General features: G+C 41.0%; 1 protein-coding gene and 1 long non-coding RNA gene across 5 annotated transcripts in view; both read left to right on the forward strand.

The window, feature by feature from the left end:
• RERE (arginine-glutamic acid dipeptide repeats) overlaps positions 1-16,812 on the forward strand; it is a 412,980-nt gene that overhangs the window by 121,014 nt on the left and 275,154 nt on the right. The window lies entirely within an intron of this gene.
• On the forward strand, positions 4,768-5,350 carry LOC142000866 (uncharacterized). Its single transcript, XR_012642341.1, has 3 exons — positions 4,768-4,846; positions 4,954-5,132; positions 5,236-5,350. It is a non-coding gene; the product is annotated as an uncharacterized LOC142000866 (long non-coding RNA).

A 16,812-nucleotide genomic window follows, 5' to 3' on the forward strand; every position in this document is an offset into this window, starting at 1 on the left:
CTTGAGCGAGTTTCAACACGTCCTGTTGCTCTTCTCTTGAAGAGTTTCCTATATAGAAACGCTATCAGGTCTTCAGAATAAAGGCTCCCCACGCTCACTTGAACACTTTTTGCAGAGCAGATTCCCCTTATTGCTGAAGACGCAAGGCATGGTTTACTTTCCTCTCTTCATTCATCTGTCTATGCTCTCATTAACTCATGGACAGCTCCTGACATGTACACAATTCTATTTCTTTTTGTATATGCATTATCACGGTCTTTGATTACATGATCATCTACTATTTTTTCCACAGGACCGGTCTCTCATTCAGTGCACAAAGGGACAGAAATAAGTCTGCACGGGGAAAACATAAGTCTGGCCTTTCTTTGCTTTGGAGTGCTTGACTTTAAAAGCTAAATAATGTTCTTTTAAAAGTTTTTTTTTTTTTGTATGTAAGTGTACATTGTACAGCATGAAGCTAAACCGTGTGCAGTGTCCTACCTAGGCACAAGAGGACAAGGTAATAGTGCAGTGAGAGCATTTTTTTGCCTCAGTCTTTAAGGTCTTACAGACTTAGTATTCATATTTTGCATTACTAGGATGTTTGTTAAAATAAGTCCCTTATTTGCTCACATACTGTAAACATCAATAAACCCATTCCTTATCAGACCAATTCCTGTTCCAAGAAGCAGCTCTTTAAGTCTGTGGAGCTTTTCTCTGGCCTACTAGGGAAATTGAAGCACATATGAAATTACTTGTTCAAGTTAACCCAAGAAGTCTGTGGCAAGGCTGGGAGTGGAACCCTAGCATCCTAACAACCAGTCTTGTGCTTTGCCAGGTGACCTTTTATGCTTCTCAGACTGTCCTTGCCCCTCTCCAAAGATGACTGGATAGGTGGGAAGACATAAAAGGACAACGTAATTACGTTTCTCTTTTATATCTTACAAGTGCTGATGCATGAAGCTGCATTTCATAGCCAACAGTTCTCTCCCAGTGGAGTCCTTATTTCTAGCTGGTTAAAGAGAACACAACTGAACTGGTCAGATCAAAGGGTATAAAAACAATCCCCTCCATACTGACTTGACAAAATTAGAGCCTGTTTGGTTCTTTTGCATTATTTTTAAGCAGGAATAAAAGGCCACATGTATGTCTGATTAAGTTCAAATTAACTCATCACAGTAATATTCATAAATAATCTTGGATTTCACTGATGTAGCTACAGCTGTGCATGTGGTTAAATTTTATTCATCCCTTGTACTTTACTAAAGACCAGCTCAAGCGGGCACAACCCAAAGGCACATAGTGCTTTTCAATAATTAGACATTTAAGATATTTGTGATTATGAACGTACACCACATTTTACAGAACGAAGATAATACAGATTGCCTGCCCCAAAGAGCTTACAATCTCTTATCGAGAGGCCTTCTGAAAGAGCTGATGCTGCTGTACTGAGTATATACAAGACTTGTGGCAGTCATAAGATTTTGTTTTTCTTTTCAGTCATGTCTGTCTGACACAACTGTTAGACATGCAAGGTGTGTGAGGTAATATCTTATATTGTACCAACTTCTGTTGCTGAGAAAGACAAGCTTTCGAGTTTACACAAAGCTTTTCTTCAGGTCTGGAAAACTTACTCAGAGACCTGAAGAAGAGCTGTATGTGACTCGAAAGCTTGTCGCTTTCACCAACAGAAGTTGGTCCAATATAAGATACTACCTCACCCATCTTGCCTCTCTAATATCCTGGGACTGACATGACTATAACAACACTGCATACATAATTGTTTGTTGGTATGGTTGTGTAAATTGGACATATTTTCCTTTTCATTTTTGATATTAGAACATGAATTGACATCACTATGTATTCACATTCATAACCTGGTCTTCATTAATATCTTTTAAGACCTGTTTTTTCCTGCTTCATTACTAGAAAAAAAGCCATCTTACAGCATACGAAAATAATTATTTAAAAAAAAAATCATAAACTCCATCCCTGCCAACTACTTGCATTCCAAATTTCTGCCTGATGCAGTCCAAAATGATAGTAAACCTGGAGAAATCAAGGTTTAAAATGGCAAAACAGCTTAAACAAGTTTCACATTATGTGTAGGATCATTACTAGTCCTGCTGTAATGAAGATTTTGCATATGTCTGTATGCTTACAAGTCTCTGTTATAGAACAGTTTGGCTGGTTGGAGAGCCAGGCAATACTATTGTAGGAATATTAAATTTAAGGGGTGAGAAGGAATTGTCAAACTTTTCTTTAGCACTTGCAGCCTTAAATTCATACTTATTTTGCCAAACAGAGAACCTAATGCAGTAGAAGCAAAATTGTTTGCAGAAGTCACTTTTTACCTTCTTATCTCTGAGCGACTCTTGACACCGATGAGGCCAATATTTGTGTTCCGTAACTGGAAATCTGTTAAGAAAACCATATTGGAGAATGTCTACTTCAGAAATTCTATGCCAGATTCTTCCCAAGTATTGATTGACTGTAGTGGAATTTGGCCCCATCACAACTTGTGGGACTAAAATTTCAAAATAGAGTTGGGTGTCCAATTTGAGACACCCTAAAGGGGAGGCCTGCTTAATTTACAGAAAAAGTGATGAGTATATGGTCTGAAAATCATCCCCCTTTTTAAAATGAAAGGCACCCAAAAATCATTAGTCACTCTTGAAAATGTAAGATGCAGGGTTTCAAACGAAGTTAAATCTGTGGAGAAAAGGAGGGAGAAGGGAGGAATCCATGTCTCATTTAATAAATAAATAAATAAATAAAGGCAGCTTAGTTTCATGCTGCTAATCAGCCCATGCTGCTAATCAGCTTTATAATCAAAGGTGGAATTTTTCAAAATGTAAGATGTTTAGGAGCTACTCCTTTGTGCACTGGAGGCAGGCAGTGCGTTTTTGTTGGAAATCCAGTGCTAATGCTGCATTTTTTTGTACTTACCATTTAACATTTTAGCCTTCATTTGCCTTTTGCAGTTTAAGATACTCTTTCCCTGGTGTTCAATCGTGCAATGCTCATATTTTGCAGATGATCTGAAGGGCCTCTAATTTTTTATAAAAACTTTTTGTTTTTTAAACTTAAAATAAAGAAGACTTCATCCATTTTGGTTTGTTTAATCCTTTAGATGCCATACTTTGAAAGTGTAAACTTTTAATTCTTCCTTGATCAAAAAATTAGGTGAGTTTTGTCAAAGGAACTCTAGTTGCATCACACGCCTCTTTTAATCTGGCATTTGCTCAACACAGTGGCTTTTTATCTTGCAGTATGAGACTAAAAGCTTACAGAAGAATGGTCCTGTTGTGTTTAAGACTGGTAACACATGACCGATACAAATCTTGTTAAAAGATTTACGTCTGGCTCACTTAAAGAAAAAAAGGATCTCGTCTCCATATTGTTAGTTGCTTTGTATGCTTAGTTGCCTTGATATTACTAGCTCATACTATTTCTGTTGGACTTGCTTTCACATTATCTTTAAAACCTGACTCTTTAAGCACATAAACCTCTTAGCTGGAATTAATGTGCAAAGAGGTGACATGTATGCCTTTCCCGCTGATAATGATTTCCAGGTGTATAGATCAAATAACTGGAGAACTCTGTTTAGCTCAGTGTTCACTGCAATTTTGCAGTGTTAATTTGCAACTGTCCAGATCTGGCTGTTCTAGCTGATGGCTCTCCAGAGACAAAGCAACATCTTGGTACATAGACCTGGATAGAAGACTGATTTTAAGATAAGCAGAGATACTTCTTTTCTAACCTCATGCAAAATGTTGAAAAAAAGACCCAGTCAATGAATGATATTGGGGATTTATAAAAACTTAGCATCTGTTTTTGCTTCTCAACTTTATTTAATCTAATTTCTTTCTTATGTAGGTCTAGGCCAAATTACGCCTACCTGGTTTCACATGAGGCAAGCTTATTGCACCAAGATAATTGCCTAAAACATTAATTTGTATCTAATGAAACTCCTTTTGTTCTACCATTTGTTTGGAATTGATTAATTTTTTTAAAGTGGAATTATTTTCTGGGGCATGGGTATTGTCTGCTACCAGGAGGTCTTGACTTCACAGAGCTACAGTCTAGCTGGTTTGCTCAAATAGGGGTAACCTTTCCAAGCTGACTGGATCAGGAACAGGATCCCGATTCGAGCTTTTGATACCTGTGGTTTCCCTAATTGGGAACACACCTTTTCCTCACAGATGATGACTTGTACCCAACATGGCCAGCGCTGATTCTTCACTAGGGGAGTCACTGGTGTCTTCCTAATAAATCTCTTCAGTATTTTAATACCCTTACTCCATGATACACGAAGGAGGCTCCCTTCACTACACACACTGATTGTTCAGGTCCATCTCTGCTATAGGATTGACCACTGCAAATGTAAAAGCTTCAGCCAAACATCTGAGCATGATTTACACTTGTGTCAATTCAGTGTGCTCACATAAGCCAGCCCAGTTGTTTAAACTGGTGCAGCATGTCCATAAATTTATGTACTAGTGCATTGTGGAACCTGAATTCCAAGCATAGCTTCCTGGAACTTGGCATGGTAGGAGATGCCTTCTAGGCAGCACAATGCATTGTAGATAATATCTGTACAGTTTGTGCCTGTCAGACATATATGTAATAAAATCTTTGTCCCTGTTAATGTTATGCTGTATTAGATTAGTTCTAATGATTGCTTTCAAGTGTTCTGTCCTATCCATGGATCCTCATGTGTTGAGAGGCAAGGTCTACGCCCTAATGTAACAGTATGCAGATGCCACAGTAAAGGTCATCAGCTGCAGTTATATCATTGCAGGAAAGACTTTGATCTTGAGTCTATTCCCATCATCGCTATATTCAGGTGATGGTGCTTGAGGAGGTAAGGGGCATGCTGTTGACAAAATATTTTTGCGATTTATTATTCTTCCTCTGTAATCTCTAATGTGGTGTTGCTGAACTGTTTCCTTCTTGTGTGCTTCCCTCTAGGATCTAGGTATGGAAACAGTCCAGGCTGGGATCCCAGGAGAGGACATGCATTCAGGTGATTCCTTCTGGTCCAAACAGCTTCCCTCTCCTCTCTCCTCATGCAGTGACTTCCTGGAGAACAATAGGGACATACTAGTCCTCTGTGAGAAGCTGGTGACCACTACAGTGCTGTGGGGGTGGTAAGTAGAGAGCTAGGGTTTACTTGAGTACATGTGGGGCTGAAGCTTTGCCTTTATGTATGTATTTTGACAAATGTCCCCTTACCTATTTTCTCTCTTCCAGGTCTCGGGGGGAAAGGTAGATGCAGCCACCTCACTGCCAAGGAAGCCCCAGATTCCAATAAAATATGTCTGTTGCTTTATTGATTTAATGCTATTAAATTCTTAGTCTGTGCTTGTGGGCCTGTTCATGTTTGTTTTCTGTGACTTTTTTTTGAGGCACAGATGTGCTGAGTTCTAGAGTTTATTTTTAATTTTATTTAAAATGTTTAGACTTTCTTTAATGTAATTTTTAAAAATAAAGGTTTAATTAAGCCACCTCGTGTCTTCAATTACTTGGGGCAGGGCAGGGGAGGGAGTATTAGGGGAACAGAGGCTAACCTACTACTTGGCTCTTTGGGCTTGCCTGGAAAACGAGAGCAGTACTGAGCAGAATTGAATATTGTCTCTGCTTCTCTCAGGCCTGTCTGGAACCCCTGTATTCAGACATTGCCAGGAGACAGCCACTGCTCTGAGCTGTCTGTACTATGAGTGAAGGATGAAGAGGAAAAAGGCAGGACTTTGTTGAGAGACTCGATCTGGCTGCAGTACCTGTGCTTTCTGCTTTGCTTGCACTGAAATAGTTCAAAGTGAACTTCTCGGGCAGAGGCATTCTTGAGACTTGGCTGAAGCGGGTGCAGTTGTAACTGTACTGGAAACCTGTGAGCGATTGAAAACACAGCACTTTGCAAGCATTTCATGTACATGGAACAACAACAGCAACGAATGGCAGAATTCTCTAGTTGAGGCAGTGTTCTGATCACCGTAGCAGCTGCCTCTAGATCTTTCTTTTCACTGGTGATTTTGGCGCCAATGTCCCCGCCTGTCATCCTCACAGACTTGTGAACTAATATCCATTTGCAGCTCTGGAGCACTTCTGTTTTAACAAGCATAAGAATATTTGATTGTTCCTTGAACTTGTAGACAGCTCTATCTCTTTCCAAGAGATAGGAAAGAAAATTTTCCACATGCTTCATTCTAGCAAGTGCTCATCCAAACAGATTTTGGCTTGGTTGTCTTGTTAAATATTTATAGCTTTTAGGTAACAAAGGCCTTAGCCGTATCTGTTGTGGCTCTGTTGGAACACCACATCTGCACTTCTATTATAAATGCTACTTTGTTATTTTTTTTTATGCTATAAAAATTATCTTGTTTGAAACTTGTGACATGGGGTCTCTTCCTGGGAAGATTATTATTTAAAGAAATACTATCAACATGAGTTTTGGGGAATTGACTCACCTTTAAAAATCACTCTTCTGATTTAAAAAAAAAAAAAAATCCAGATTTTTTTTTTTCAATATAAAAATGGCCACAAGGGTTTTCTACTCCCCTGCTATGTTCAAGAATGTCTTTTTGGAAGGGCCCAGGAACAGCATCACCAGTCTTTTTTGGGCCCAATCCTCTTGCCTCTTTGTTTTCAGTCGCCTGGTGCTGTTTCTGTAAATGCTGTTTGCGTGTTCTAGGATAGAGCCTGCATGTGAATGACTGACTGCCAGGGCGGTGAAAGATGTGTCAAATGACCAACAAAATACAAAAATAACTTCTCACTAAGTGCTCCCAGGTGTGCAAAGCAAAGGGGGGTGGGGGGAGATAGTTTTCTCTAATCTCTGTCCTAGAAATACTGTAGGTTTCCTGTAACAATTGTACACATAAATGCAGTCTTTCAAGTTGAGGGTCTCAAAGAAAAAAGACTTTGACAATAAAAGACTCCAAGAGATGCTGTTTGTTTGATTGATCTCTCCTCTTTCAGGAGGGTGAAATCTCACAATTTTTACCCCTCCCCCAGACCTTTAAATTTCCTCTTTCATTTCCCAATCCTGCAAACACTTACGCACGTATGTAACCTTTTACTCACAGGAATAGTCCTGTTGACATCAGTAGGACTGCCTCCATGAATAAAGTTGTGTGTCTGCGCATAAGTGCTTTCAAGGTCAGGACTTAACCTGGGCTGCTCATACACTGCAATGTAAGGCATTCATTTTTTCCCTAGCCTTTCTTGGGGGTTTAATTGCTGTATTACTTGTGCAATGCTCCCAGCCTGGCAGTAAGAGTCTGGAATTGAAACTTGGGAAGCAAGAACATAGGGTTGGAAAATCATTTTCCGGTCACATGGCAGTGTTGTTAAAACTGCCCTCACTGTATGCCTTTCATCTAAGGGTTTCAAAGCAATCTTGAAAACAAGTTAAAGTTCAAACACACTTGTGAGATAGATAAGTAGCATTTAGGAGATGAGTAAACATGGGCACAGAGGCTGATTTGCCTAAGGTCACATAATAAGCCAGTGGCAGAATTGGGAAAGGAATAGAGGACTCTCAGGGTAATATTTTCAAAGCACTGAGCCAATGGAATGGCCAGTGTCAGACCATTCTGACTAAAAGTAGCAATATTACAGTCACTTACTCCATGTTAAGTTCTTATTTTGGGGGGTGTTTTTATTTTAGATGGATCAGATATTCAGGTTTTCCAAGTGGATTTTAAGCATCTGGACATCCTGTAAAATAATGTTTTTTTTTCCCTTGCAGAATTCTGATGATTGAGAATTGGAAGGGTTTGTGTTTAGTTTATCCTCTTCCTATTAGTTTGTGTCATGGTGGGTTGAGCAGTCCTTTGTATCATATTGTGTGTTTTAATGTATAAGATAGGTGCCAACAAGTTTTTTGATTAAAATCTAAATAAACACAGATGCAAATACATTTGCATGTGCAGTAACTACTCTTTCCAATAAATTCTTTAAGGCTTTTTTCTAGGTATATATTTATGGTTTGGCACCACTAAGGTCTGAGTGAAAATTATGCCCTTTAAAATATGCATATGATGGTTTAAAAAGCAAAACAAAATCAACAAAAGTGGTTGAACTGTATTTTTATCCATGAGAACAGACTGATTCCAAAGGAACATTTTTGGTGCTCCCAGTAAATGCTTTTTAAAGAAAGCTGCATGAAAAATAATTAGCTCTTGCACCCTCTTTTTAAGGCCAATTTTGTACTACAAATTTTTGCTGGCATAGCTGTGTCAGGGGTGTGAAGAGGTGTGATGCCTGACGAACACTGCTGTGCCAGCAGAAGTCCCTAGTGTAGATGCAGTTTTAGTGGCAAAAGTGTGCTTTTGCCAGCTTAGCTTATTTTCCTTGGGACACTTGGTGGTGGTACTGGGGCTGGTAAAAGCTATATCAGCAAAAGTGCTATTTTGTTGGCATAAGTTGCATCCATATGAGGAGTGTTTTACCAATACAGCCATACTGGCAAAGCGTTCCTAGTATAGGTCTGGCCTGCCTCTATCTGCTCCTCCTCATTTCTAAAATGCTGGTGTGATTGTAAACAACTCTGAAGCTTTTGTTTGGTTAAACAAGGCTTGGGTGTATTTTTAGACTTTTAAGTCTTTGATATCCCGAAGTCTCAGACATTTTATCTTCCTTTCCTAACATCAGTTTAGCAAAGTTTGCTTTTAAATCCCCACAGCATTCAAACAAGCCTGTCTGTGCCTGTCCACCCTTAAAGATATATATATATATATATATATATATATATATATATATATATTTTTTTTTAAAGTTCATGCTAGTCTGTTGATGTTGAAAGACCACTGTTAGGGAAGTGTCTATGTTGCTTTTTTGGCGACAGTCATGTGATTGGTGAGCTGTAATAACATTTCTTTAGCTACACACATAACAGTTGTGGTCAGTTTCTGGGATTTTCCAAGCAGCTGGTATCTATAATTGAGTAGGTTTTATGGGCAACATTTGCCTGACTGAGGTTGAACAAACGCTATAGTATAATATGTTAGGTCATTTAAAGTGAATCACACTGATCCAAAAGGGCCCAGCCATTTGAAAAATAACACACCGGGGTTGGGTGAGGCTTGACACATTCAGTTTTGCGCTACTGAGGCTTTACTCCCATCAGGTACTTAACATCTTGTCTGCAAAGACAGGCTCAGTTTTGTCTTGAATTAGCACCCTTGTGCATTCTAGTAGTTTATTTGTCTGTGGCTCAAGTAGGCATGCTGACCCCCATTTCTATTGTTTGCATGCTGTGTATTGTTCACTTGGATTAAAGGTGAGGCTCTGGTGCTGCTTTTTTATCATAAATTTGTGTTGTAATTACACTGAGGGGTCGGAAAGAGTCCTCCCCCATGTTTTCCTATTGTGCATTCTGGATAAGCTTAGTTGCTAGTTAGGTTGAACCCTGGAACGTTCTGCAAACTTCAGTATGACTTTGTGTGCTTTGGACTATGCTGTATGGTGTTGAGCATGATTAACCAGGGTCTCAATCTGTCTTCTGGGAATTGATTCGTATCAGGGGTTACTCTATAATGAAACAGGCTCTGAGCAGCATTCCAGAGCGGAACGCCTGTTCCCTTCTTCAGCTTTCCTTTGTGTGTGACAGAACAGAATGGGGATAAATGGAGTTATCTGATTGTGTGTGTGTATATATAACTAATTTGCCTAAACACACACTGGTGTCATGACTATCAAAATCTTACAATGTTATGTTCCAGTTGTAGGGTTAAATCCATTCTTGCCTGAGAAATTCTGATTTTTTTTTAATGCAAAAACAGTTCTTTCCTTTTTCTTTGTACACCTCTCTGTTGCTGGAATGTGGATGTTCTCCATTAGCCTATATTCCCTGTGGATGAGGCGGTGAGTTGGTATCATAGGCAATTAATACTCTTTGCCCTGTGGTGCTATAATATGAGTTTTTCTGTTGTATGACGACAGAAGCAGCTGCTTTGACGGTTGTTGTGTACAGTGGGAGTGAAGCTGCCAGTGAGTAAAATTACTGCAAACCCAAGCCATAGAGCTTGCCAAAAACGACTAAGATTTTCAATGTATTTACTTCTACTGTCCTAATCCAGCTTTAAACATCTGTGTAATTACTGGTTTTGGCAATATATGTGATGTATTAGCACAGTTTACTTTAGAGAACAAAAAACCAGGGCACATTATATTCTTGTAATGGAGTTAGTTTTATGGATTCTATATCATCCAAGCATAATTATGTATAAAATGCTAAAAGTGCGTAACCCATTGCAACATCTGTGACAGATGAATAACGTTAAGTAAGCAGATTAGTTTTGAGCAGTTTGCATGGTATGTTCAGTTAAGTGTGATTGGGCCACAGCATGGTTTCTGAATGTGGCGATGTCTGTGACTTTTTAAAAAAAAAGTTGTTAAATGTGTGTGATGTATATGTAATCAGATATCCACATATATAAATTATTCTAGAAATTAGATTTTTAAATTCATTCTTAGTATTTTCCATTCTTTTGCCAGATGATTCCATCACCATATGGGATATCCATTTCCATCTTTAAATGGTCATTCTTTTGTGGTAACGGTTCCAAAAAGATTTTTTTAAGGAGCCAGGGGTGCATGTGTGTGGGGGAGAACGTGTTGACATTTATTGCAAAGGCATAAAATATCCAAGGACCTTGAAAGATGTTTGAATCACTGTTCAAGTAATAAAGGATTAATTTATAGAGTTTGCTCTGGGGTAACCATGGTTTAATCTTAATTAGGTGCTTGCTAGTAGTTCTTGCCTTACCTTACCTTACTCTTCTGGTTTTCCCATGTTACTTCTACACAACTGAGGTCCTATAACTATTCCCCCTCTCTATCTATCCAGTGATTCTAGGACTGCTCTAATGTGGTGGGGTTTTTTCATGGAGAAATAAAAACAGATGTATTGTTTCATGGTGGTGTCAGTTAATCCTCTCCACATTTTTGAAATTGTGAATTGTTCTCTGTGAGAATCCTAGGAAATGTGATCCGTTTGTGGAACAATGTTGAGCAGTGCTTATGAGAGGCTTTCATCATGTGCCTTTTAACAATACTTAAAATATAGATGGGCAGCTCCTGCACTAGATTATAGATGGACAAGCAAACTAAGCTAAACTCTGCTTTATGTGAAAGATTGTCCAAGCATATGTATGTAAAAAGCCTATATGAATACATTGTTTTAATAAACAATAGCCCTGTATGCGGAGATTTATTTTCCTGTGCATACAACAAAGCACTTGTACCATAAATATATCACTTAGATTAAACTAGAGCAAAATATTGAGATGAAAATTTTTTGCTATGGCACTGATCCTGCAGTCTTTACTTGTGGGTAGTCCTTAGATAGGCAGTCCTGTTGAAGTTCTGTATCCTCCATTTTTGCATGTCACACAGAGCTGGTATTCTTCTGTCCAGTACAGTATCTCTGATAGGATTATGCCCCTCTTCTTGCTCTGCCTGGCTCAGGTGCAGAGCAGCATGTTCTCTCTCTTTGGTAGATAATTTTGCCTTTTCCCAGACTGGTGGGAAGCAGGTTTGACCTGTTCCTTAAGGTAATTTACAATCAGCCAGACCGAGTTCGGTTTGTATTCTGTGTATTGCTGGCCCTCATTCAGAGTCCAGTTCTCCTACAAAGTGAGTCATGTTAAATCACTCAGTTCAAGCCTTGCTCTGGCATAAGCATTCCCCCAATAAAGCTGCACCTTCCAATTAGGGCTCAATTTAGCCAGTAATCTCAAATGTTGAGACTACTCCTGGTCCGCCCCTCCAGCTGCCTTAGGCTGTGTCTATGTAGGGTTGTCACGTGTCTGGTTTTCGACTGGAATGCCTGGTTGAAAAGGGACCCTGCTGGCTCCTGTCAGCGCTGCTGACCAGGCTGTTAAAAGTCTGGTTGGTGGCGCAGGCAGGCTCCCTGCAACTCATGGGAAGTTGCTGGCATCTCCCTCTGGCTCCTAGGCGGAGGGACGGCCGTAGGGGCTCTGTGTACTGCCCCCGCCCCCAGTGCCAGCTCAGCAGCTCCCATTGGCTAGGAACCGTGGCCAATGGGAGCTGAGGGGGCGGCGCCTGCAGGCATGGGCAGCATGCAGAGCCACATGGCTGTCCCTCCACATAGGAGCCGGAGGGAGATGCCGGCAGCTTCCCGGGAGTTGTGTGGAGCTGGGTAGGGAGCCTGACTGCACCACCAACCAGACTTTTAACAGCCCGCTGCTTCCTGGGAGCTGTCTGAGGTAAGCGCTGCCCAGAACCCATGCCCTGAATCTCCTCCTGCGCCCCAACCGCTGCCCCAGCCCTGAGCCCCCCCCACACCCTGAACCCCTCATTTTTGGCCCCACCCTGGAGCCTGCACCCCAGCCCAGAGCATGTACCCCTTCCCACACCCCAGCCCCCTGTCTCAACTCGGAGCCCCCTCCCGCACCCCAACCCCCTGCCCCAGTCTGGAGCCCTCTCCTGCACTCCAAACCCCGACCCCACCCTGGAGCCTGGACCCCCATCTGGAGCCCTCACCCCAATCTCCTGCCCCGGCCTGGAGCCCTCTCCTGCACCTCAAACCCCTCATCTCCAGCCCCACCCCAGAACCCACAGCCAGAGCCCTCACCCCTCTTGCACCCCAATCCCCTGCCCCAGCCCAGTGAAAGTGAGCGAGGGTGGGGGAGAGTGAGCGACGGACGGAGGGAAGGAGGATGGAGTGGGAGAGGGGGCGGGGCAAGGGTGTTCAGTTTTCTGCAGATAGAAAGTTGGCAACCCTATATCTATGCTGTGCCGCTGTAAGGTCTCCAGTGTAGCGCTCTCCCACTGACATAATTAAAACACCTCCAACGAGTGGTGGTAGCTATATTGGCGGGAGAGCATCTCATGTTGACATAGCCCTGTCCATACTGGTGCTTCTGTCAGTGAAACTTACATTGGTCAGGACTGTGTTTTTTTTTTTTTCCTACATCCCCTGACCAACAGAAGTTTTACTGACAAAAGTGCTCGGGTAGACATGGCGTTAGTCAAAGGTGAGAAGATGACTGGAATGCTGCAGGAGACGGACAATATAAACATAGATGAATTTGCTAAGAGAAGCTTTAGTTGCTGTCAGCCATGGGCCTTGAATCCTTAGGTGAGATTTTAAATCCTGTTTTCATTCTCACCCGGAATCATGTGTGCATCTTGATACCTAGATTCTTTATCTTGGGCGGTGGGAAAAAACTAGCCAGGTTTTGTTAAGCCTGCTTGTGGCATCTATCTCCCCTTCCCAGATCAGCAAGATCTTGGCAGCAGGTGTCTGACTAGCTGGACTGTGGTGGTGCTGACTTAAAAACCCTGTCAGTCAAACAGATTTCCCCCAAATGGGTATTTTTCACCATTGGATGAAGAGGAAGGTTCTCACCCTCCAGCAGAGTCTGTAAGATAACTTAATACAGAGGGCCATAAACTGTATCAATATTGACGAGGTTACGAGACTGACTTTTTCTAAGTGAAAGATGAGCTTCCACTCCTGATAGAGGAAGGAAAAGCTGACAAAGCTGCTTTGCAGTCACTTGGCTGTTGAGCATGTAATTTATAAAAGTTGGGGCTAATCCTGATACAAAATTGCATGCCATCTGCTCTGGGGGGGAATATATAGGTTATCTACAGATAAGTCTGTCTTAGGGGGCATTTCCCTGTGAGTAGATTCTGCTCTTGTCACTGGGGGAAGAAAGGTTATCTCTGTCTATAGAAGTCAGCAAGGGCATTACTGACAAATGTGTGAAGGTGGAATTTAAAAGGTCATTGGCTCTAGCCACATCCCAGCTAGAAACTGCTATATATTTGTGCTCATCGCATGCCTCGTTAGAATGGCTTGAGGATTAAAGCAGCGGGAAGAAGTGGTAGCGCCTTTCTGGTTAGCTCGTGGGACTCAGGCCTTATATAAACTGTAGCAGCCACTCAAGGCACCTTAGGGTATCTAAATTAGGGTATCCCTGCAGTGGTGGCAAGACTTGCTGTTTGTTTTAAGATTTTGTTTTGCATGTCTCTGCGTGAGATTCCATTTGGTTTCCTTACCTTTCAGTGCAAGGTTGTGGGTTGTGTAATTGCTTGCTAATTTATAGGTAGCATGGATGTTCCCTTCCTCATTTGACTAAAAACAAAAATAGAACAGTCTGTCTCCTTATACTAGACATCTTTGCTCCGAATCTTTGATCAAAATAGCCTTCTAGTTTTAGAGGAGAGGGAGATGGCGATGGTGTTCTCTTATCCCAGGGATGAGAGAAACAGGAACCAAATTCTAAAAACCAAGTTTTTGCATAGGCTTCTTTTCCCTTCCAATCTGTACTTACCTTCACTGATTGTGTCCTTGGGGGTTTGAGCCAGTGGATAAGAATAAACGCAGATGGATGGGTTTAATCAATCCTGAGAGGCTATCAAAATAAAATTCTGATGGATGCTCTATGTTCTTATAATAGTCGTCAGTGTTTCACCATACTATTCTCTCCACTGCCTCTTACCTAAAGAGGCATCATATCAGTATCATCATGTGTTACAGAGGCTTATTCTTTGTCTTTACAGTTTCTGAGATGCCCCTGGGAACAGTCCAGGTTTGGATTTAAAATGGCTAAATTGGTTTGTTGCCCAAAATAAACCTTATATGGCATCAACAAAGAATTTATTTTAGCAGTTAACCCAGGGGAATTATCCAGGCTCTCTCAACATACAGGATATTTATCAGCATGCTGCTGTAGACCCTTGCCATCACTGGTATCTCTGATTTCTCTGGTCAATTGACATCTTCATTGCTATGCTCTTCTCTTTGGACTTGCATCAGATCACCTTGTGTTGGCAGAATGATGGCAACTGCTTTAAGAAGTAAAGGAGTTGGAATAATTTCTTACCTGGTTGATTGGCTTATTCAGGAAATGCCTCAGATTCAAGCCCTAGCTTGAATCATCCCAGGGAAAGCAATTTTGTGTCTTCGGGCATTTTCAGTGGTGGGAGTAGTAGTTAATAACAAGAATTTATTATAGCTTGTTTTAAGAGATTTCAGATGCACAGAACCAGTTTTCTGTTTCTCAAATAACTTTTTAAAAGTCTGAATGTCCTTTTCTTAATCTTAAGCAGTTTCAGAAGGTTAATGTAAGGGGCATTGCATCTTTTGAGGCTCCTGATTTCATGCTTGCAGTCAGTATCATGGGCTACATTTTCAAGCGGGAATAATTTAAAGCTAAAGCTGATCCACCAGGGAATGTATCTTTTTGGAAACTGTCATTTGTCCATCTCAGTTGGTCACAGTCTCCTTTCATTACTGGCTTCAAAGGCCATGTATGCACAAGGAAAACTGATGATGATTCACCAGTGTCACAGCTCTGTTAGTGGTGGAAAGCTCTCGTGTAGGCGGGTCTTGGATATCTTTATTACCATCTTTTAACCTTGCTATTTTATTATTTGTCACGAAGAAACCACTAGATAAGTTATTCGTTACTGGCATCCTGGTCTGGATTTGAATTGGGCAACCTAAGTGGTAAAAGTTCTGTATCCCTGAGAACCATCTAGTCCCCTTGACCATAACACTTTTTTATATCCGGGGGAATAGGAATATCTTAAAGTGGGCAGACGCTACCAAGATCCAGAAGCCATCTGGGTTAACGTCTCTTTAATTCCATTTATTCAAGGGCTGGTGTGCTCCAGTCAGTACCTTTGACTTTATGAACTAGTGAAGAAAATTCACAAGGACAAACATGGGATTTTGGTGTCCCCAGCTTGGGCTCCACTTGAGTAGTTTGTTGACCAGAAGGAATTCAGAGGTCCTCAAATCAGCTGTTTACTCTACTTGTGACTTCAAATAACGGTGACTTGCCTCCACTTCTTGGGGATGTCTTTTATGAGGTCAAATATGGAAGAAATGAGTCTGTTGGAGCAAGTTGTTGACAGTTTACTGCATCTGAGAGACTTTGAAGGATTAGCCCTAAGGAATCAAGTGGCTGCCTTTTTGTACGTTCTTCAAGGTAATGACATTGTTCGCAGTGAAATCCATTTTTTTGTAATAGTACTTTTTTGTCACTTGAGTGGTGTAACCTCATGCCCATAAATTACTTATTTGAAGCTTGAATTTCTTGTTAAGGTGATAGCTTTCCAGCAGTTCAAGTGTTAGCCTTGATTTCACACTGTCCGCTTTTAACAATGAAATATTTTTCTAGTGGCAACAGTTTCTGGCAGAAGGGTGGGACAAGGTGAAATTGCAGCTGTACACTCCCCTTTACCTTGATTCACAAGGGCTAAGTTGGCCTTTTGCAGTCTTTCATTTTTGGCTGGGGTTTCTTCTAGGTTTCACTTAAATTGAGACATTAATCGTTGAAGTTAGTAATTTTGTCAATGAGGAGCTATTGGCGGGCAAGTACTGGTTGATTTGAGGGTCTCTAACTTGAAACACTTTTATACTTAGAGTGGAATTAAATCATGATTTAGATTCTGGTGATAGGAAATATGTACTTGAGAATCACACACACTTACTCCTCTTTGCATCCTATCTTAACAATGCCTAAAGTTAGCATAACTGAAGATGCTCCTGGTCCTGGGAACGCTGGATAGGAAAAGCCTCCATTGAAGAGGATTCAAGGCAGCAGTGCGGTTGTCTTTGCAAGCCCTTTGCACGTCTTTCCAGGCTTTTTAGATTGGGTAACCTTTGTTTGAGGTACAGCAATTGGTCACAGAGTTCTTAAAGCAATGGTGCCTTCCTAATTTCCTTGACTACTTTATATCTAAGTGGTGTGGATTGCTTCCCATAACCCTCGACTGACAGATTAGGGAATACAGAGTTTCTTATCTTTTAATTTTTTGTCTGTCTTGGACCTACTCCTTTGGAAT

This window comes from Natator depressus, chromosome 18, assembly GCF_965152275.1.
Source record: "Natator depressus isolate rNatDep1 chromosome 18, rNatDep2.hap1, whole genome shotgun sequence".
In the NCBI taxonomy this organism is placed as follows: domain Eukaryota; kingdom Metazoa; phylum Chordata; order Testudines; family Cheloniidae; genus Natator; species Natator depressus.